A 17,790-nucleotide genomic window follows, 5' to 3' on the forward strand; every position below is an offset into this window, starting at 1 on the left:
AACAACACAACATATAAAATCAAAGACATGGCAACACGAACCCTACCAAAAACTTAGGGTGATCTCATGTGCTCCGTGGGTGGGTAATTATCCTGCTCTATGTATGGCAATGGTACCTTCCTGTGAAAATGTGCTAGTATATGTTTATCTACTTACACCCAAATTGAACTTAGTCACGTTTTAGAGACTTAGTTCATTTTTGCTATATTTTACATTCTGTTTCCTAGGAAAGATACAAACGAGGTAAAACAAATTATAATGATCATTTTCACATTAGAACAATAGATCTACTATTTCAATATTTTGATTTAAACGTTACCTGGCATATAAAAAAAATCTGTTGTCGGATATACTGTCTTACCTACACTAGTACGCTATAAGTACGCTATAGTCTTGACGGGAGACTAAAAACTGTTAACATTTATTAAATATTCCTTAGACAAAGACTCATGTCTTCATTAAATACACTTTTGTTCGTTAAACAAACAACCATCCTTCAATCTTAATAATGGGTTATTAAATGCACCATGAATCCTTATTGGTGTGGGTCACAAATAATTCAACACAGAAGTTAACGACGTTTTTATATGTCTAGAACAATTTATAAGGTGTAATAATTTTATTTAATGTTCAGTAACATCTATAGGATAGATACTTGAACCATTGTCCAGAACACTTGAGTATCTTTAAACTGTAATACAGTATAATATCGTGGAAAACAAATCGCTGGTTGAGCAATTAAAAGTTGTAGCCTCAAATAAATAATATGTTAATTTAATCATGAAAATAAAAGTTATATAGAACAAAGGATTACATTCGCTTCTCGTTGTATTACACATAGCTAACGAAGGTGTTCAATTTAACTTAAGGTAAGTGCATGATTTCTGTATTCAAAATTTCATTTTAAAATGTTATTGAAAATATTGCTTTTGTTTTCTAATAATCTCAATCGTACATTTTAGAAACATTTAATCGTGGAAACGTTAAAACATAAAGTGTATTAATGTCTTTTGTTTTCTACTTTTCCATGTTTATGTTTAAAAATTTGTATACGGTTGTTTGTCTTTTGAATTTTTTTTATCTTTTTTCTTTTAGCATGGTGTTGTCAGTATATTTTGGACATTAAATGTCCTTTTGTTATCTTTAGCTTCACTTTTAACCCTCCAAATTTGATAAACGAGTTTAATTTTACATATTGGTGTTTCACATCGTTCAAATAGCAATGATCGTATAGGAAATGATTTCCAGGCGTAAAACCATGATCAAGGTTCTCGTTATTCAGTATTGAGAGATTAACTGTTAACTTATGCTGAAATGGTCAAAAGCTTTTACTGATAACATAAGGCAATTCGTAAATCTTGTTTATTGACATAAATGATGTGGACATTCACGTCCATATGATGTAGTTAAAGTGTATCGAAAGCAAACATTAGAGTATATACAGTATAACTGAAAATCATTAGCAAATTAATTTGACGGGTTTATCCAACCATTCAAAAGGGGAAAACGTTTTTAACAACCAAGTATAGAAATTTTGACACATTTTTTTGTTTTAATTGATTATTTACTTGTAATTGATACTATAGCTAACTGACGCTATGTTTAAAACCATACTATAATACTATAATACATCAAAAGGCAAAAGTAATCTTTTAGCAGATACATTTTGATAAAAAGAAATTCAGCTAAAACTATGGCAACATTTGAAATTGAAACCTTGATTTTTTTTCCTCTCTTATTTTTATCTAAATGCCTATACACTCCGGTTTTCATTATATATATTTGTCTCCAAAGCGTTGGGTCCAAGACACACGTGTCGTGTACATTAAGGTCGATATTGTACACAACAAATCATGTTTGCAAATGACGTTATTATGAGCAATTATTTATGCAATCATACGGACTTCAACAATTATAAAGTACATTAATAAGTTTGAAATTTATCATGTGCGATGCTTTTTATCGTCGAAATGTGCATCTGGTGTATAAAATATGTAGTCTACCGTTATTGTTATTTACACCAAGACACGAACATCAGAAAGCAATTTAACGGTAATGATAGATTTTAAACAATGATAGTGCATTCACAGTGAAATCGTCTACAGTGTAGCTTTAGAAGAAATTATTCTTTCATAAAGCTTATGTTTTTACTATAATAGTAAAACCATTCCATCAGGATAATGCCGTATTCTCGTCCTTAAATGTTTCATGTTTCAAGTCTCGAAAGCTAGACATAATATGATTGTGTTGGTAAAACAAATGGACATATTGACACTAGTACTGTTTGACCACAATAACTTGAAAGCAGTAACAAGATTTTGCCAATGTGCTAGTTAGCAATAAAATAGTTAGCAATAAAACGGATGAACGTCGTAATACGAAATAAAGTTTGAAATTGATTGAACTATTTTCCAGAGTTAATGTATAATATCGTAAATTGAAAAGCAAATAATCCTATATTTTACTATTTCATTTACACCCAAATGATAATTTACTCTTTCATTCACACTCAAATGATCACAGATGTCATATGTGTTAACCTTGGTATGTATCAACGTCTGATATCTTATTGTTTTTCTCTCATTAATTGGCTTTTATTTTGAACTCTATAGACACTTTGTTAATTGGATTTCCGGGTTTATGCATTACGTAGAATGCTTTTATAAAAAGGATAAATATTGAAATCCTATAAATCTGGACGTACATATCGATAAAAACCGTATAAATCATATACTGATACCAGAAAATGTAGGATCAAAAATAAATAAAAAGCACCAATGCTATAACTAGTTTGAAGACCTACTGAGGACAGGAAGCGTTAACCTAAACATAGAATCGGAATCAATTCTCATATTTTAATTTCGGATAACAACATACAATTTGTTAACCATATGTATCTGTTTATAGTTCAGTGCTTCGGTACTGGTGTGATAATACCGATACTATTTTTTTGTTATAAATTTGTGATGATAAATCCTTTGAAATTGTTTGCAATTAAGGAAACTATTTAAATATCTCCCTGATGCATACATACTTTTATCCCCATTTTAGGTTTTGCTATATATAGTTTTTTTTTGGTTTTATCAGCTCTTCGACGTTTGTAAATAGATGTTTAGATTTGAAATCTTTCTTTGCATAGAGATGTTTACAAAAGAGGCTGCGTCTGTATGTATCCCAATTGGAACTAACACACCCAGTTGCAAAGATTACATATAGCACTGTACTATTTGGTTTATACATTTTCATTAAACCCATTTAGTGCCAACGTTTATAAATTTTGTTATCCAGAATCATTCCTCAAGTGATTTTCTCCTCCCTAGACTAAGCACTAGTCAGTAGATATATAAAGCGAAATTATTTATACTTTGGAAAAGTAAAGGGTTGATAAAGGATATAAATTATGAAAGAACATATTCCTTTATATATGTTATTAACAGTGTTACAATATATTTCTGTCGGATATTGTCATGTCAAAACTTGATAGCAAATTTAAGAATGTAAAAACAAGTCTATTTGTTTTCCTTAAATCATTAATTAGTCTTATTGAAGATGTTGTTTTCCTCTAGCAGCTAGTTCTGTGTTCTTTTAATTATGGGAAAAAAGAAATCTTACTTTATTTTTCACCTCTTGGCACAGCAATTTAAAACCTACGAATTCTATATATAATTTGTTAGATATTGGATAGATAAGTGTTAAGACTTGGAAAAAGTTGTTTAAACTACCATTTATCATTGCCTAGAAATACTAGAAACTGAACATAATTATTTGATTTGATTTTGTTTTTTTATTTGATTATCGACATTCATTTAAGAATACGTCTGTTAGCTTTCTTTTAAACCGAAACTTACCAAAAATAGAACCAAGTTGAAAGAAATAAAAGGATTATAAAAAGAGCTTATTAATAATTGATATCTTTCTATAAGAGGACAAACATCTGCAGGTGTCTTTACACATGAACTCTTTATATTAAATGACAATAAACAACACCTGATTTGAGTTTCAAATAATCAAACAAACTATTAAATGTTAAAGAGTATTCGGAATAAATGTTTTAAACCAACAGCCATAGCCGTGTGATTCCAAGGTCAACTATTATAATACATGAAGTAGTTGAAACCTTAATTAATAAAATGACACATTTTTCACAAAGTAGACATTTGCTTACACCGAGGCACCAACTAATTGGATTAGATCTAACACATGGAACTGATTTTACCCTTATATGAAATAAATCATCTTTCAAATGCATGGCATTCAATGAATTATTAAAACGGAAATTGAGTTTTTTCACTACCAATCTATGTATTGCTGAAAAAAAAAACTGAACTCGGATGCATGCTAGATAGAGATCATTGATACTCTTTATTGAATTGACTTAATGCAACGTGTTTAAACAAACATAAAATATTTATGTGCTAAAATGCTACAGCTATTTTGAAAGCATCTATGTTCACTGCATCGTAAGATTTTACTCACTAAATACAATGAAACTTCACGTAGCACAATGTTAAGCACTGAATAGGACAGTGACCCCTACAAACTTGCCACTAAGTAAAATATATCTTCTCTACCTGGGAGTTCAACGAACTAAAATAAAACGATTTCAAGACAAAAAAGACACTGCATATCATATTTTCTGTAAATAAATATTCTATGAAATAAGTAAAAAACAAAAATACAATACAACACATTTTTGTCCAAAACAATAAAATAAAAAATACATCTTTTAACAATAAAACGTGGTATGCGCTGCTGTCGTCACTTTTCAATACTCGATGACTTCAAACCCGAATAGCAACAATTGTTTAAAAATCCCCTTAAAAAACTACATACCGCACATAATATAAAAATAAGGAAAGTGTGGTTTGATTGCCAATTAGTCAACTATCCACCAAAGTTCAAATGAAGAGGATGCAAAAGGTTTAATTTAAAGACAACCGTTTTAGTTCATATATCCATTCTCGATCCGGGACGAAGAGTAAAGCGCTCACAAGTATGTTTACATTGAGACTTTTATATATGGCTTACATGACGGTATTCATTTAACTTATTGGTAAAGGCAGATTGTTAGCTATTATAGCTGTGTATATCCTCGTCATTTGGTCTCCGGTGGATAGTTGTATCATTGACAATCATACCACACATCCTTATTTTAAAAACTCAAATGGAAAATTTTGTTAACTTAAAAAAAAACTTCTTAATAACTAATTGTTCTATATTTCAGTATCACTATAAAAATATGTATCCCAAAACAGATCTAGTACACTGGTACACGGGATCTATAATGAAAGAGAATGAAAGGTTTTTTTAAGTATATGAAAATTTTACACATTTTACATTTTTTATCAAATATAAAAAAGAAGATGTGGTATAATTGCCAATGAGACAACTCTCCACACGAGACCAAATGACACAGAAATTAACAAATGTAGGTCACCGTACGGCCTTCAACAATGAGCAAAGTTTTACCGCATAGTCAATTATGTACAAAAAATAACGAAAAACAAAAATGCAACACATCAACCACTTAGTTACAGCCTCCTGACTTGGGTCAGACACATATATACAATATATATATATGACATCGGACTCGGACTTCGCTTAAACTGAGTTTTACTGTGCGTACTGTTGTGCGTTTGTTTTTTCTACATTGGTTAGTGGTATAGGGGGATGGTTAAGATATCAAAAAACATGTTTAACCCCGCCGCAATTTTGCGCCTGTCCCAAGTCGGGAGCCTCTGGCCTTTGTTAGTCTTGTATGATTTTTAATTTTAGTTTCTTGTGTATAATTCGGAGTTTAGTATGACGTCCATTATCACTGAACTAGTATACATATTTGTTTAGGGGCAAGCTGAAGGACGCCTTCGGGTGCGGGAGTTTCTCGCAACATTGAAGACCCAATGGTGGCTGTTGTCTGCTCTATGGTCGGGTTGTTGTGTCTTTGACACATTCCCCATTTCCATTCTCAATTTTATATATACAGAATGTGGCGGGGTTAAGCATGTTAGCGGTATCACAACCATCCCCTCTAACCTGATACAGTGGTGTTACACTACAACATAAGAACGAACTATAAAAATCAGTTGAAAAAGGTTAAATGGATACAAATAGAAATACTACACAGAGTGGACGTGGCAGGGTACTTGTATATCCCAACAACAAAAAAGACACTAAGTACAGATATGAGAGTGCTCGCAGTTACCGACACCTAGTTCAAAGCCACTAACAACTAATAAAAAAAATCATGCATCTATGATTAAATTAGCAATAAGAAAACATCCAATATCAAAATGATTTAATGAAAAGACGTCACAAATAGTCAGAGAAAACATGAAATGCCTTAAGAACAAATACTAGTATCCTGAAACTCCTGATGTCTCTGCTACTTTATGAAAACTAAATTTATCGATTCAGAGGTCGAAATTAAAATATTATCACAAAAAGTTATTGCTTATAAATAATCATGACTTTATATATTGTTTTATATCAAACTATATAAGACCTCCAACCGCCTTTAAATCTATTTCCACTCTGTTACCTTTAAAAGGTCAGTTGATTTAAACTTTAAGGTTTCATAATTGCCAACGTTTTATCATCGACCACGCACCGCATCTCAATTTTCGATGTCGTATAGTAATCTGTATCTATATTAGTGTCATATAATACACATGATAACCTTTAAAAATCGAACAGACAAAGTAGCATTGAAAGTTGTAAAACTTGAGCAGATCAAATAAGTAATGATACAACTTTAATTTTCTCTAACTTCATTTGAAAATAAATTCTACCTAAAAACTGAAAAAAATAAAACTTTGGAGTTGGATGTCAAAGTAGGTACTACCATGACTGTTTTCCTTTTCATACACTTCCAGCAGAGACTTGTACAAGTACCTGTTCGGTGAAACATATGGCCTAATTTTGAAGGTTATTTACTACACATCTAAAACGCTTAAAGTTTCTGCAAAAAAAAAAAAAAATTGAATAATGTTAAGACAGGAGCTATAAATTTGTAATAATGATATCGAAATGAGGATTGTTGTTGAGAGTTAGTTTGTATTATGTCTCTAAAATAAACATTATTATTATAAACAAAAGGTGTATTCTTTGCTCATTATATCATTATTTAGCTAAACAAAGTCTGTGTGGGATCTAACAACTATGTATAGCAAACCAGTTCAATGCAAGGAACGTCACATGTGCATCAAGAATTAAAACCTCCAGTTATGTATTATTATCCTCAACCTTAATAATTCAGATGTGTCTAGTAACAATTATTGTTTATTTCCCTTAACTCGTATATCTAGACTTTAAAAATCTAAAGCTCTACATGGCCATAATAGAAATTTATTATAATTAGATGAAGAATTGGTAGAGAAGACAAAACTGTTTGGAAATCAAGCAGCTGCATGTATATATATATACTGTTTGGAAATCAAGCAGCTGCATGTATGTATGTATATATACATTTATATATATATACATGCAGCTGCTTAATTTCCAAACAGTTTTGTCTTTTCTACCAATTGTTACTAGACACATCTGAATTATTAAGGTTGAGGATAATAATACATAACTGGAGGTTTTAATTCTTGATGCACATGTGACGTTCCTTGCATTGAACTGGTTTGCTATACATAGTTGTTATATATATATGAATTCCAATAATAAGAATTAGAAATTGAGTCTTTTTCAGGGGTTATTTATATTAGATGCCAATAACTTTACAATTGCAAGGGAAAAAAATTTGGAACGCCATTGATATGCTTTGGTTCATGTCAGTTGTTTCACAATTTTTTTGCGGTAAAAAATAAAAAGAACCCAAGTGGAGTGTTGAGGGCAATTTAAAACCGCAAATCAAATCAGAGAAAGATACACAACAAAACTACCCAAAAAAGAAATAAACGTACAAATAATCACAAAACATTGCATAGAAACATTAAAGTTACATGAACCCCAGTAAACAACAAAGAGATAAACATAACTGTTCTGCTAGTGACACCTTCTGTTGAACTCAATTGAAAGGCCAATAATAACCAGTGAAACGGCATGATGTAGTAAGGTATTGGTTATCAGATCTTGTCTAACTCAAACATTACTATAAATATAAAATATATTGCATTCTCGTTGGGGTCATATGGAACTCGAAGTAATAATTTAAATAATCAAAATTTGCTACGAAGAAAGGTTGAAAAATGTTTAATGACAGACAGACAGATACCATAAACGTATTGATATAGAAATATATCAGCCAGAGTGGGAGCTTGTTTTGCTATATCTATAAAAACAAGATTGACGAAAAACAGTCATTTATTCAAAATCATAAAATGCAAATATTTAAAATTTGAAAATAAAACTGACATAAAAGTTCATAATTAATATGCAATTATAATACATAATTAATACGAAATTACATCAACTAAAAATAAAATCAATTGAATAATTGACAAATAATAGCAAAGGTGGGGAGAAAAATCAGCCACAAATACACTCTTACATTAAGAGTGGATCCCCCACCCGAAGGAATTGGCCACGTGAATACAATCTATTTACATAAAATTCATGTTATAAAAATCAATACATGTATATAAAAAAAAAAAAAAATTAAATAACAAATTGCAGTTACAAGCCAGGCAATGTTTCCATCCATAACATGCTCTCAAAACAAATCACAAAACATATAATATTGTACACAACTGTAAAAATCAAAATTAAAATTAGCATTTCTTATGACAATAATTAATCAGACACTGGTTCTTTAATGAAAAAATAAATAACAGATATTAAATAATTAATTCACAAATGTTTTGGCAGGCAATGCTGACCCAAAACTTTTTAAAAATAACTTAAAAATGTTGCATCCTTATATATTTAATAAAAGCACTCGATTTCCATCTCCCCATCCCTTAAATCACGGAGTGGGGAAGTCCCCTAGCTGCAGCAGAATTCGCTGCCCCTATCCTGAAACTGTGTGCTTTATAGTACCGAGTATCTAAACCGATGAACGAGAGAGCCGACTTTAAATAAGACCTAATAACTGGAGCTCCAGACTTAAATTTGAACAAAGGTCCACTTGAATGGCCAAATTGAGACGGATAATGATGGACATGTGTGACTGGACACGCAATATTTTCTGCACAAATCGGGATATAAATGGTTTTTGGATGCAGATCACTGTGTTTATAAAATGTCATGGTTAAAGACATACCTTTCAAAGTACTATTCTCATGATCAAATGATATGTCGCCAACTTGAAGCACATGCTTTGTATCGGAGCCTCTTTTGGTCGATATCTCACCTAACCGTAAAAAGGCATAAAAAGCAAGCAGAAACATAGCCTTAAGGACTAATTGGTTGTCTACATTAACAATTACACACGACAAAGAGTTAATTAATTTGATCAAAATGTCCTTAGTAATAGGAAATATTTATTATAAAAGAGATGATTTTTCATTTCCTATCGTTAATTGTCCATTTTTAGATGGTGACGTTACCTTGTCACCATCTGTCGGTGTTTATATATCTCAGCTTGTACGATTCGCTCGTGTATGTAATAATGTTTTAGGTTTTAACGAGACAAATTTATGTATAATAACTGAAAAATTATTATTTGATTTCTTATACGTTCAGGTATTTCAAATCCAATTTTTTTATGGAAATATTCTTTTTAAAGCACAAAAATGTCAGTATTCATCCCAGAAGCTAACAAAACCTTTAAATAGACTTATTAAGAAGGGATATAGTTACGATACTGTTGTCAGGTCATTAAAGATTGCATATTTTGGCGTTAATATTGATTCACTTATAGGTTCTTTGCATCGGAACTAAACACATTTATTTCAAAACCAGTTGTTGGCATGACACGGGTTATGTTTTTCTCATATATATGTTATGATGGTATAATACTAAACCCCTAACGGGAAGTATTGTGCCTGATATTCATATGATGAAGACATAATCTTTCAATCAGTTTAATTGAAGTCAACTGTTAACTGCTAGTAGTCTGTTGCTATTTATGTATTATTGTCATTTTGTTTATTTCCTTTGGTTACATCTACTGACATTAGACTCGGACTTCTCTTGAAATGAATTTTAATGTGCGTATTGTAATGCGTTTATTTTTCTAAATTGGCTAGAGGTATAGGGGGAGGGTTGAGATCTTATAAACATGTTTAACCCCGCCGCATGTTTGCGCCTGTCCCAAGTCAGGTGCCTCTGGCCTTGTTAGTCTTGTATGATTTTTAGTTTTAGTTTCTTGTGTTTAATTCGGAGTTAAGTATGACGTCCATTATCACTGAACTAGTATACATATTTGTTTAGGGGCAAGCTGAAGGACGCCTTCGGGTGCGGGAGTTTCTCGCAACATTGAAGACCCATTGGTGGCTGTTGTCTGCTCTATGTTCGGGTTGTTGTGTCTTTGACACATTCCACATTTCCATTCTCAATTTTAGTCTAGGATCATTCTTGCCTTTCAAATTCTGTACACCTTTCAAAATTTTATGAATAACAAACATGTCTGTTGGATCAGGCCAACTATTTGATTTGTGCACAAAACTCAAAGCTGATATATGGGTGGAGATGGTTGATGGACTATAATTTCGGAAAAATAAATTAGCAATAAAATGAGATAGGAGTATGTGGGAAGATGAAAATGGTCTGCATTCAGCATAATAAGTCTTACAAAAATGTAAATAACTATTTATCATTCTAGAGTAGGATTTGTGTGTAGCATCTGATAAAGATGCTGTGAACAACTTTGCAACTACAGAGTTAAAATTGCCCTGGAACTATTGTCTGTTTTGTGACAACCATGGGGCAATCAGGCGCACTTTCTGAAAGGAAAATCGAGAAAAGAGATCAGAATTTGCTACTAAGAATGATTGAAAATGTTATTAAAGCAGACTCTACAGACCTTTTTTTGGAAAAAATCGATCTGTTGAATCCGAAATAAGAATTTGTTTTAATTGTTCATATAGGTTGATGTTTTTTTTTTTAAATTTAGCAAAATCTGGAAAAGAAAAATTAAAAAATAAATAAGATTGGGGGGGGGGGGGGCATTTTTGCGTACAGGTACATATTTTAAATCACCTTCAATAAATTATATCCACCATCACAACAATTTTTCCACCAGTGTTGCTGATTGTTGAATGGTATGTCGTTGGTTGAACGTAATCGTACCCATAAAAAATGCAATACCGTTTGTGAAATATTAAACAGTTTATAGACACTAATAGGAAAAGGTCTTTCGGAACTAATTTGGTCTGGTCATTGAAATGTTCAAATATTCATTAAATACTTGTAGCTGATTTCACAAAAAAAATACCCAATATAGAATCGGTGATCAATGACTTGTTCTCCTTTTATTAATATTTTGTTATATCTGAAAGTTTGTTTGGAAATTTTCTGACTGCCTCGATATAAATACACTTTGAAAGAAGTAAAAATCAAGTTTGTACTTTAAGGTTGTTGTAGAAAAAATACTTAAACGGAAAGAGTTAGAGAAATTTGTGAAATTTATATGCAAATGTGTCGCATCAAATGATTTCCAACATACGGTGGAATAAAATAAGATTATCATGGAGAATTAAAACCAAGTCATACGCATCATAGTTTTGTCATTTCGAGCATAATATTTGATTGATTAAAATAAGCAAGCTAATATCTGCTGGAAAGTCAAACTATAGAATACATAATTGGTATCCTGTATGTTTCTTCCGACTACATGTATTTTAAATTACAACGCTCCTTTTTGTACTACTATAAGAGCTCGACCATTTCGAAGATGCACCTTAATAATTATTGAAAAAATCCTTTTCTTAACATTTTGAATTACGTAGTACGTCATTTAACATTCCATGTAGAAAGCAACCTATCTCATTTGGTAGTGTGTTTCATATTTGAGATCCCGGCTTACACAAAAACGCGTCGTAAAAAAGATGGCGTACATATATCCACTTACCTGTATATACAAAATTTTCCGAAACTTCATTCGAAGTGTGTCCTAATAAAGAAATACAAAATATTAATAAATGTTTTGTAATCTACCAAGTGTTTTATTAAATTATGATAAGTTGTTATTCTTATATTTGTTGCTGTCTTGTAAGTCCAAGATTGGAAGTATGCGCTAACCGATAATTGTACTAAGAACCTTTATATTAGATTTTCTCATTCTAATATGTATTCCAAAGTTAATGATAAACTTTTCCTTTCCTAGTATAATTAACTTGTTCTTTCCTTAAGGGCGATTTGCTGTATCGAGTGAACCTAAGTCAGTTGGTTCGACATGTGCAATTTGAAGTGTAACTTAATGTTTATTTTGTTTGTTTTTTTCTGTATCGATTGTTCTTGGCACTGCACAAGGTCGTGTTCATTACTTAATGGTATATGAAATTTCTCTGAAGAACAGGAACCGATATGAGAGTGTGTGAAAGCAATATGTCTTGTTAGCAGGTTAAATATTTCACATGTTGTTACAATGTACAAGTATATAAGTATTGGAGCTTGCTTGTAATAAATACACAACTATTAAATGCATACAACAAAATAAAATAGTCTTGTGTGTGGTTTTAATTAATTTATTTGTTGGTATATTATTACACCCTTTTCTTGTACTAATTTTTTGTGTATGATCTTTTATGCCACTTTGCTAGTTTATTGATAAAAAAAAGAACAGAAATGAACGAAAGCTCAGAAATCTAATTACACACACATATTTATTTCCGGTATGAACATCGTAAATGGTTGTCTGATTTCATATCTTACTTGTGTGACAGGATCTGCTAACCCTTCCGGAGCACCTCAAATCAGTCCCATTTTTTTATTGATGGGGTTCGTGTTGCACAGTCTTTAGTTTTCTATGTTGTGTTTTGTGTTTGTCTGTTGGACTTATCTTTAGACATTGTGTGTCAGTTTATTGTCGACAGTGGTGTTTGTCTGTTGGACTTATCTTTAGACATTGTGTGTCAGTTTATTGTCGACAGTGGTGTTTGTCTGTTGGACTTATCTTTAGACATTGTGTGCCAGTTTATTGTCGACAGTGGTGTTTGTCTGTTGGACTTATCTTTAGACATTGTGTGTCAGTTTATTGTCGACAGTGGTGTTTGTCTGTTGGACTTATCTTTAGACATTGTGTGTCAGTTTATTGTCGACAGTGGTGTTTGTCTGTTGGACTTATCTTTAGACATTGTGTGTCTGTTGGACTTATATTTAGACATTGTGTGTCTGTTGGACTTATCTTTAGACATTGTGTGTCAGTTTATTGTCGACTTATGAGTTTGAAAGTCCCTTTGATATCTTTAGTCTCTTTAGCTCTTTTAATAATTCTTTTTTCTTTTGAGAAATATAAACTTTCGTTTTGTTTTTTGATTTTGTCATGTGATTATGGACTTTCCGAATTGATTTTCCTCTAAGTTCAGTATTTTTGTGATTTTACTTTTTGCTACTTGCAGATAGTTTATTGCGTTTGTTTAGTTCATTCACCGTTTTTATAAATTTTGGACGGTTTTATCTTAAACAATTGTATAGACACCTGTTCATTGCTGATTATTGTAATTGTTATGGTTATATTCTCATGTTGTTGTTTCATTGACGTATAACACATATCTTCTATTCATATGCATTAAAAGTTTCTTATTTATGTTGCAGAGTTTTGTAGGACATTTTCTCATAGAATTTTAACAATTCAGGTCAGGGAAATTTACTATATAGTCTTCAATTCGTATTGAAGCGCGTTAATAGAAAAATACTCAATATCACCCTGAATAGTTATTGGTATTTGAAGAAACTATGAATAAGGACGGAATCAATTTAGAAGCATCGGCACTTTAGAATACATAATTGTCACAATATATACCACAGTTGTGATTATATTAATTTAAAGCGTCCTTTTATTTTCATATAAACCGTCTAAGACGAAACGCTGAAAACAGCAACAATAAAATGAAATGCCTTTTATGCATCTGGAATTAAACAGATGATGGAAATTAAAATACGAGATAACTGTGAGAAAGGAAATATTGGCAAATGCCAAAGCACTTTTCAAAGAACCATGATACCGACGAATCAATGACACACCACTCATTTCAAATTAGTATTTAGCTTAGTTTCAATTTTATAAAGAGGTAAAGCATAGCAATCTATATGTATTCGAAATGACTTTGTCGTAAATAGTGTATTAAATGGGGGAACATGAAGTCAACAAGAGGCAAGCAAAAACATCAGTGGGGGTAAGACGAACAACAACTATTCCTTTGTCATTAGAAAAAGAGAATACTACAACACCAGTTAACAAATCACTACAGAGCAACTGAAAACTTAGTAATGCATACATAATTGTTATCTCGAATTTGTTAATTTCTGTTTTGAAACTTCCAAAAAAATACCGTTATACCGATTTGTTTTTTCAAATTATCATTGTTGGTAAGTCCTTCATAATTATTAACAAGATGCAAGTTGGTGATGTTTTATGTCTAAACACTGTAAAATTTGAGGTCTCCTAGCTAAGTTGAATTCGATATTGCTTGATATAAAGTTGCATTACCTAATTTCAATGATGATAAAAATTGCATTTTCGATTTTGATATTATTATCTGTAAGCTACATTTCCTGAAATCGCAATAATTATTATCGCATTTTTGTTCATAGATCAATAATCGCAAAAATAAATGAACTGTACCATTAAATTTCTTAATTTACAGTAACTTGTATAACTAATCAAATAACAGATACCATTAAAATGTCTTCAAAGCTAGACACTTATTAAGTTGTCGGACAAGATCGTCTTATTAACACGAAACTGAAAGAAGTTAAAAATCATGAATTAATTGTCCCTGTACTTACTCTTTAAAAAATCCATACGAGACAAGAAATATACAACAATAAGAAATTCGTTCCCATTTTGCCTATTTTAAGAGTGGAAACTAGTCCTTCGTGTCTAATAATCGACCTACTAGTATTGCTTTGCTTAGTTAGATCTTCGAAAATGAATATAACATCCGTATAGAAAATAAACTTCGATACAATTCCAAACTGGATATACATTTGTATAATAGGACATTTGACCATAAACCAGCTTATAGAGATTTCTAACGTAAATACATTCACGCTTAAAGTAATAACGCCTCTTTCCTTTGTGTGTCTTATTTGATTTTTCATTTTATAAAATTGAGAATCGATGGTTCATTTATATGATTTGGAGTTTAGTATGGCGTCCATTTTTACTGAACTGGTACACATTTTTTACAGGGGCCAGCTTAAGCCCGCCTCCGTGAGCGGGATTTTCACAGTGTGTTGAAGATCTTTTGGTGGTCTTCGGCTGTTTTCTGCTCTTTGGTCGGGTTTATGTCTCTTTGGCACATTTCCCGTTTCCATTCTCAATTTTAGTAGTTAAATGACGATCTTTTCATTGTGGAGTCTCACCGATTATTGTTAATGTGAATACGAATGAGATAAATATGTCAAAATCATGACCTTAGCTTTTAATACGTTTTCGTTTTTACACAGGTTATAAAACTCAATGCAACTCACACAAACCTTTAAAACCGAAGAAAATACATCAGCTACAAAAACAAACGCATACATACTAGAAATTGACTATTTGATAACAATTGCCATATTCCTGACTTGGTACAGGACATTTTAAGAAAAATGGGTAGGCGGAACTAAAATGACAGGAATACAGTTTACATAAATGCAAAAACAATCAGGACAGAGACATCATAGTACACAAAAAAAAACATAATAGTACATTATAAAATTTTCACCGCAGAATAACAATGAACACCTAAATTTAATTTACGACACAAGAACAGCACAATAAAATAATAAACTGTGCGTCATACGAATGTATGACCGCCACAAAAAGTGAGGAATTTAACATAATAATATTCTTTATACCAATTTGATATTGACTTTGATAACAGCTGTATTTTTAGAACACATCGTTGTCAATATAATGAAATTTAATACGACTGTCATTCAAGTGAGAGGTTAAGCTAGCTATAAACCAGGTTTCCTCCACCATTTCCTACTTAAGAAAGTACCTGTACCAAGTCAGGAAAATGACAGTTGTTTTCTATTCGTTAGATTTGCTTCAGCTTTTGATTTTGTCATTTCATAAAGAATTTTCCGTTTTGAATTTCCAATGAAGTTGGTATTTTTGCTATTTTACATTTTCCTTAAGGCATTACAAAATGAATATGATTTCAAATAATCGATTTGTGTAAATCTTCTGATCTTAAGAATTCCTCATACGACAGCAAACTTTCTCAAATCACAAGCGCGTTGTTTTGTGTAGTGGAATTTTTCAAATTTAATATATATTAGAGTGTCAATTGAATAATGACTCAAATTTTGAAATTTGCAATAACTTATTCGTAGGAGAACTATTATATGGGGTGAACCCATATAGAAGAAGACCAGGTAACGCCTTACACCCCCAAAGGCCTTAAGGTTGACATTTCAAAAACTGTGAAACTTAACGTGTACTCTCATTCCATTTAGAATATGTTAACTACAACGTAAATAAATTTTCACTGATACAAAAATGGTTCGAAGATTTCAGTTCAATACGATTATTGAGTGAAGAAAGACATCGATCACTGCACGATTCGCTATAGGTTTACTCAATACCGTGAATTATAATTGAATGTGTATCTTAGTCAGGCAGAATTACACTTAATTTTAATATATCTTTTTTTTAAACAAATAAATATTCTATATTCTTCAAATTGCTTGTTACAACTTAACTTCATTGTCCAAGCTTCAATAAAATGTCCCTGTGAAATACTTTCTGAGTATCCAGGAAAATACACAGAATATAGTAAAAAATAAACATTATTTTTTCCCCATCAATTATATCAATCGTTTTAACTTTATGAAAAATACATTTTGAGATACTGTTTTATTCTCATTCATAAACCGTTTTTGCTCGGATACATAGAACGACTTGTAAATACAAAAACCTATAATTGTCAAGAAATAATTAAAACCGTTATACCCTTGATCTGATATTTTGTATCCCTAGAAGATAATGTACTTTCTCCCAAAAATTTCTCAAAGTGGAACATGTAATAAAGAAATGCAAATAATCTTCTTCTTTAATATATCACCTTTTATGGTTCATTGATTAGTTCTGGTACTATCAAGTGTACTATATACAAATACAAGTTTTTGACAACATTTGCGTTCGATTGCCTCTGAAAAGTAGTATGCCGTGGAAATGTTTAAATTTATGGTACACGACAACCAATTAGGAAGCTTATGACTTCGGACACGCACATGAATATTTGGCGAAGTTTAACTCCTTCTGTTTTCAGATCTGTATTCTTCTTCTATTTCAATAGATCAATACATAAAAGAACATAGTATTTTGTACGATAAAACTCAATACAGGAAACGTATTTAACTGTAAGATAAGTTAACGTTGAAATTGATTGCAAAACCACAAGTAACAACCAAAACATAATATATAGTATTCAGCTGTATTGAAGAATGCGAGCAGCTGCTAAAACAAAACTTGACATGTACTCTTATAATTTAGCAAAGTCGTGAAACAGTACACAGTTACTCTATAATACAGTGTTGTAAACAGCTAAAGACGCACTATTTTGCAATGCTTAGAACAATTTAAAAAATATCAATGAATAAACTCCAAAGAGAACTATAATAGTATTTCTTAATGCTACGGGTTTTCATGCAGTTGTGCTATTGTCGTAAATGGTATCAAAATTAGTGAGTTAATACATGTATAAATATATTTATAACATATTTCGACTATTACGTTCTTGTACCTAT

The 17,790-nt window shown here is 31.3% G+C and overlaps 1 protein-coding gene across 1 annotated transcript in view; it reads left to right on the forward strand.

The window, feature by feature from the left end:
* The first annotated feature begins 780 nt into the window (after positions 1 to 780).
* Positions 781 to 17,790, forward strand: part of LOC139517328 (QRFP-like peptide receptor) — an 89,814-nt gene continuing 72,804 nt past the window's right edge. Inside the window, exon 1 of the mRNA XM_071308262.1 lies at positions 781 to 869. The gene's annotated coding sequence lies outside the window, so the exon portion shown is untranslated. The remainder of the gene's footprint in view (positions 870 to 17,790) is intronic.

Source organism: Mytilus edulis, chromosome 3, assembly GCF_963676685.1.
Source record: "Mytilus edulis chromosome 3, xbMytEdul2.2, whole genome shotgun sequence".
Taxonomy (NCBI): Eukaryota; Metazoa; Mollusca; class Bivalvia; order Mytilida; family Mytilidae; genus Mytilus; species Mytilus edulis.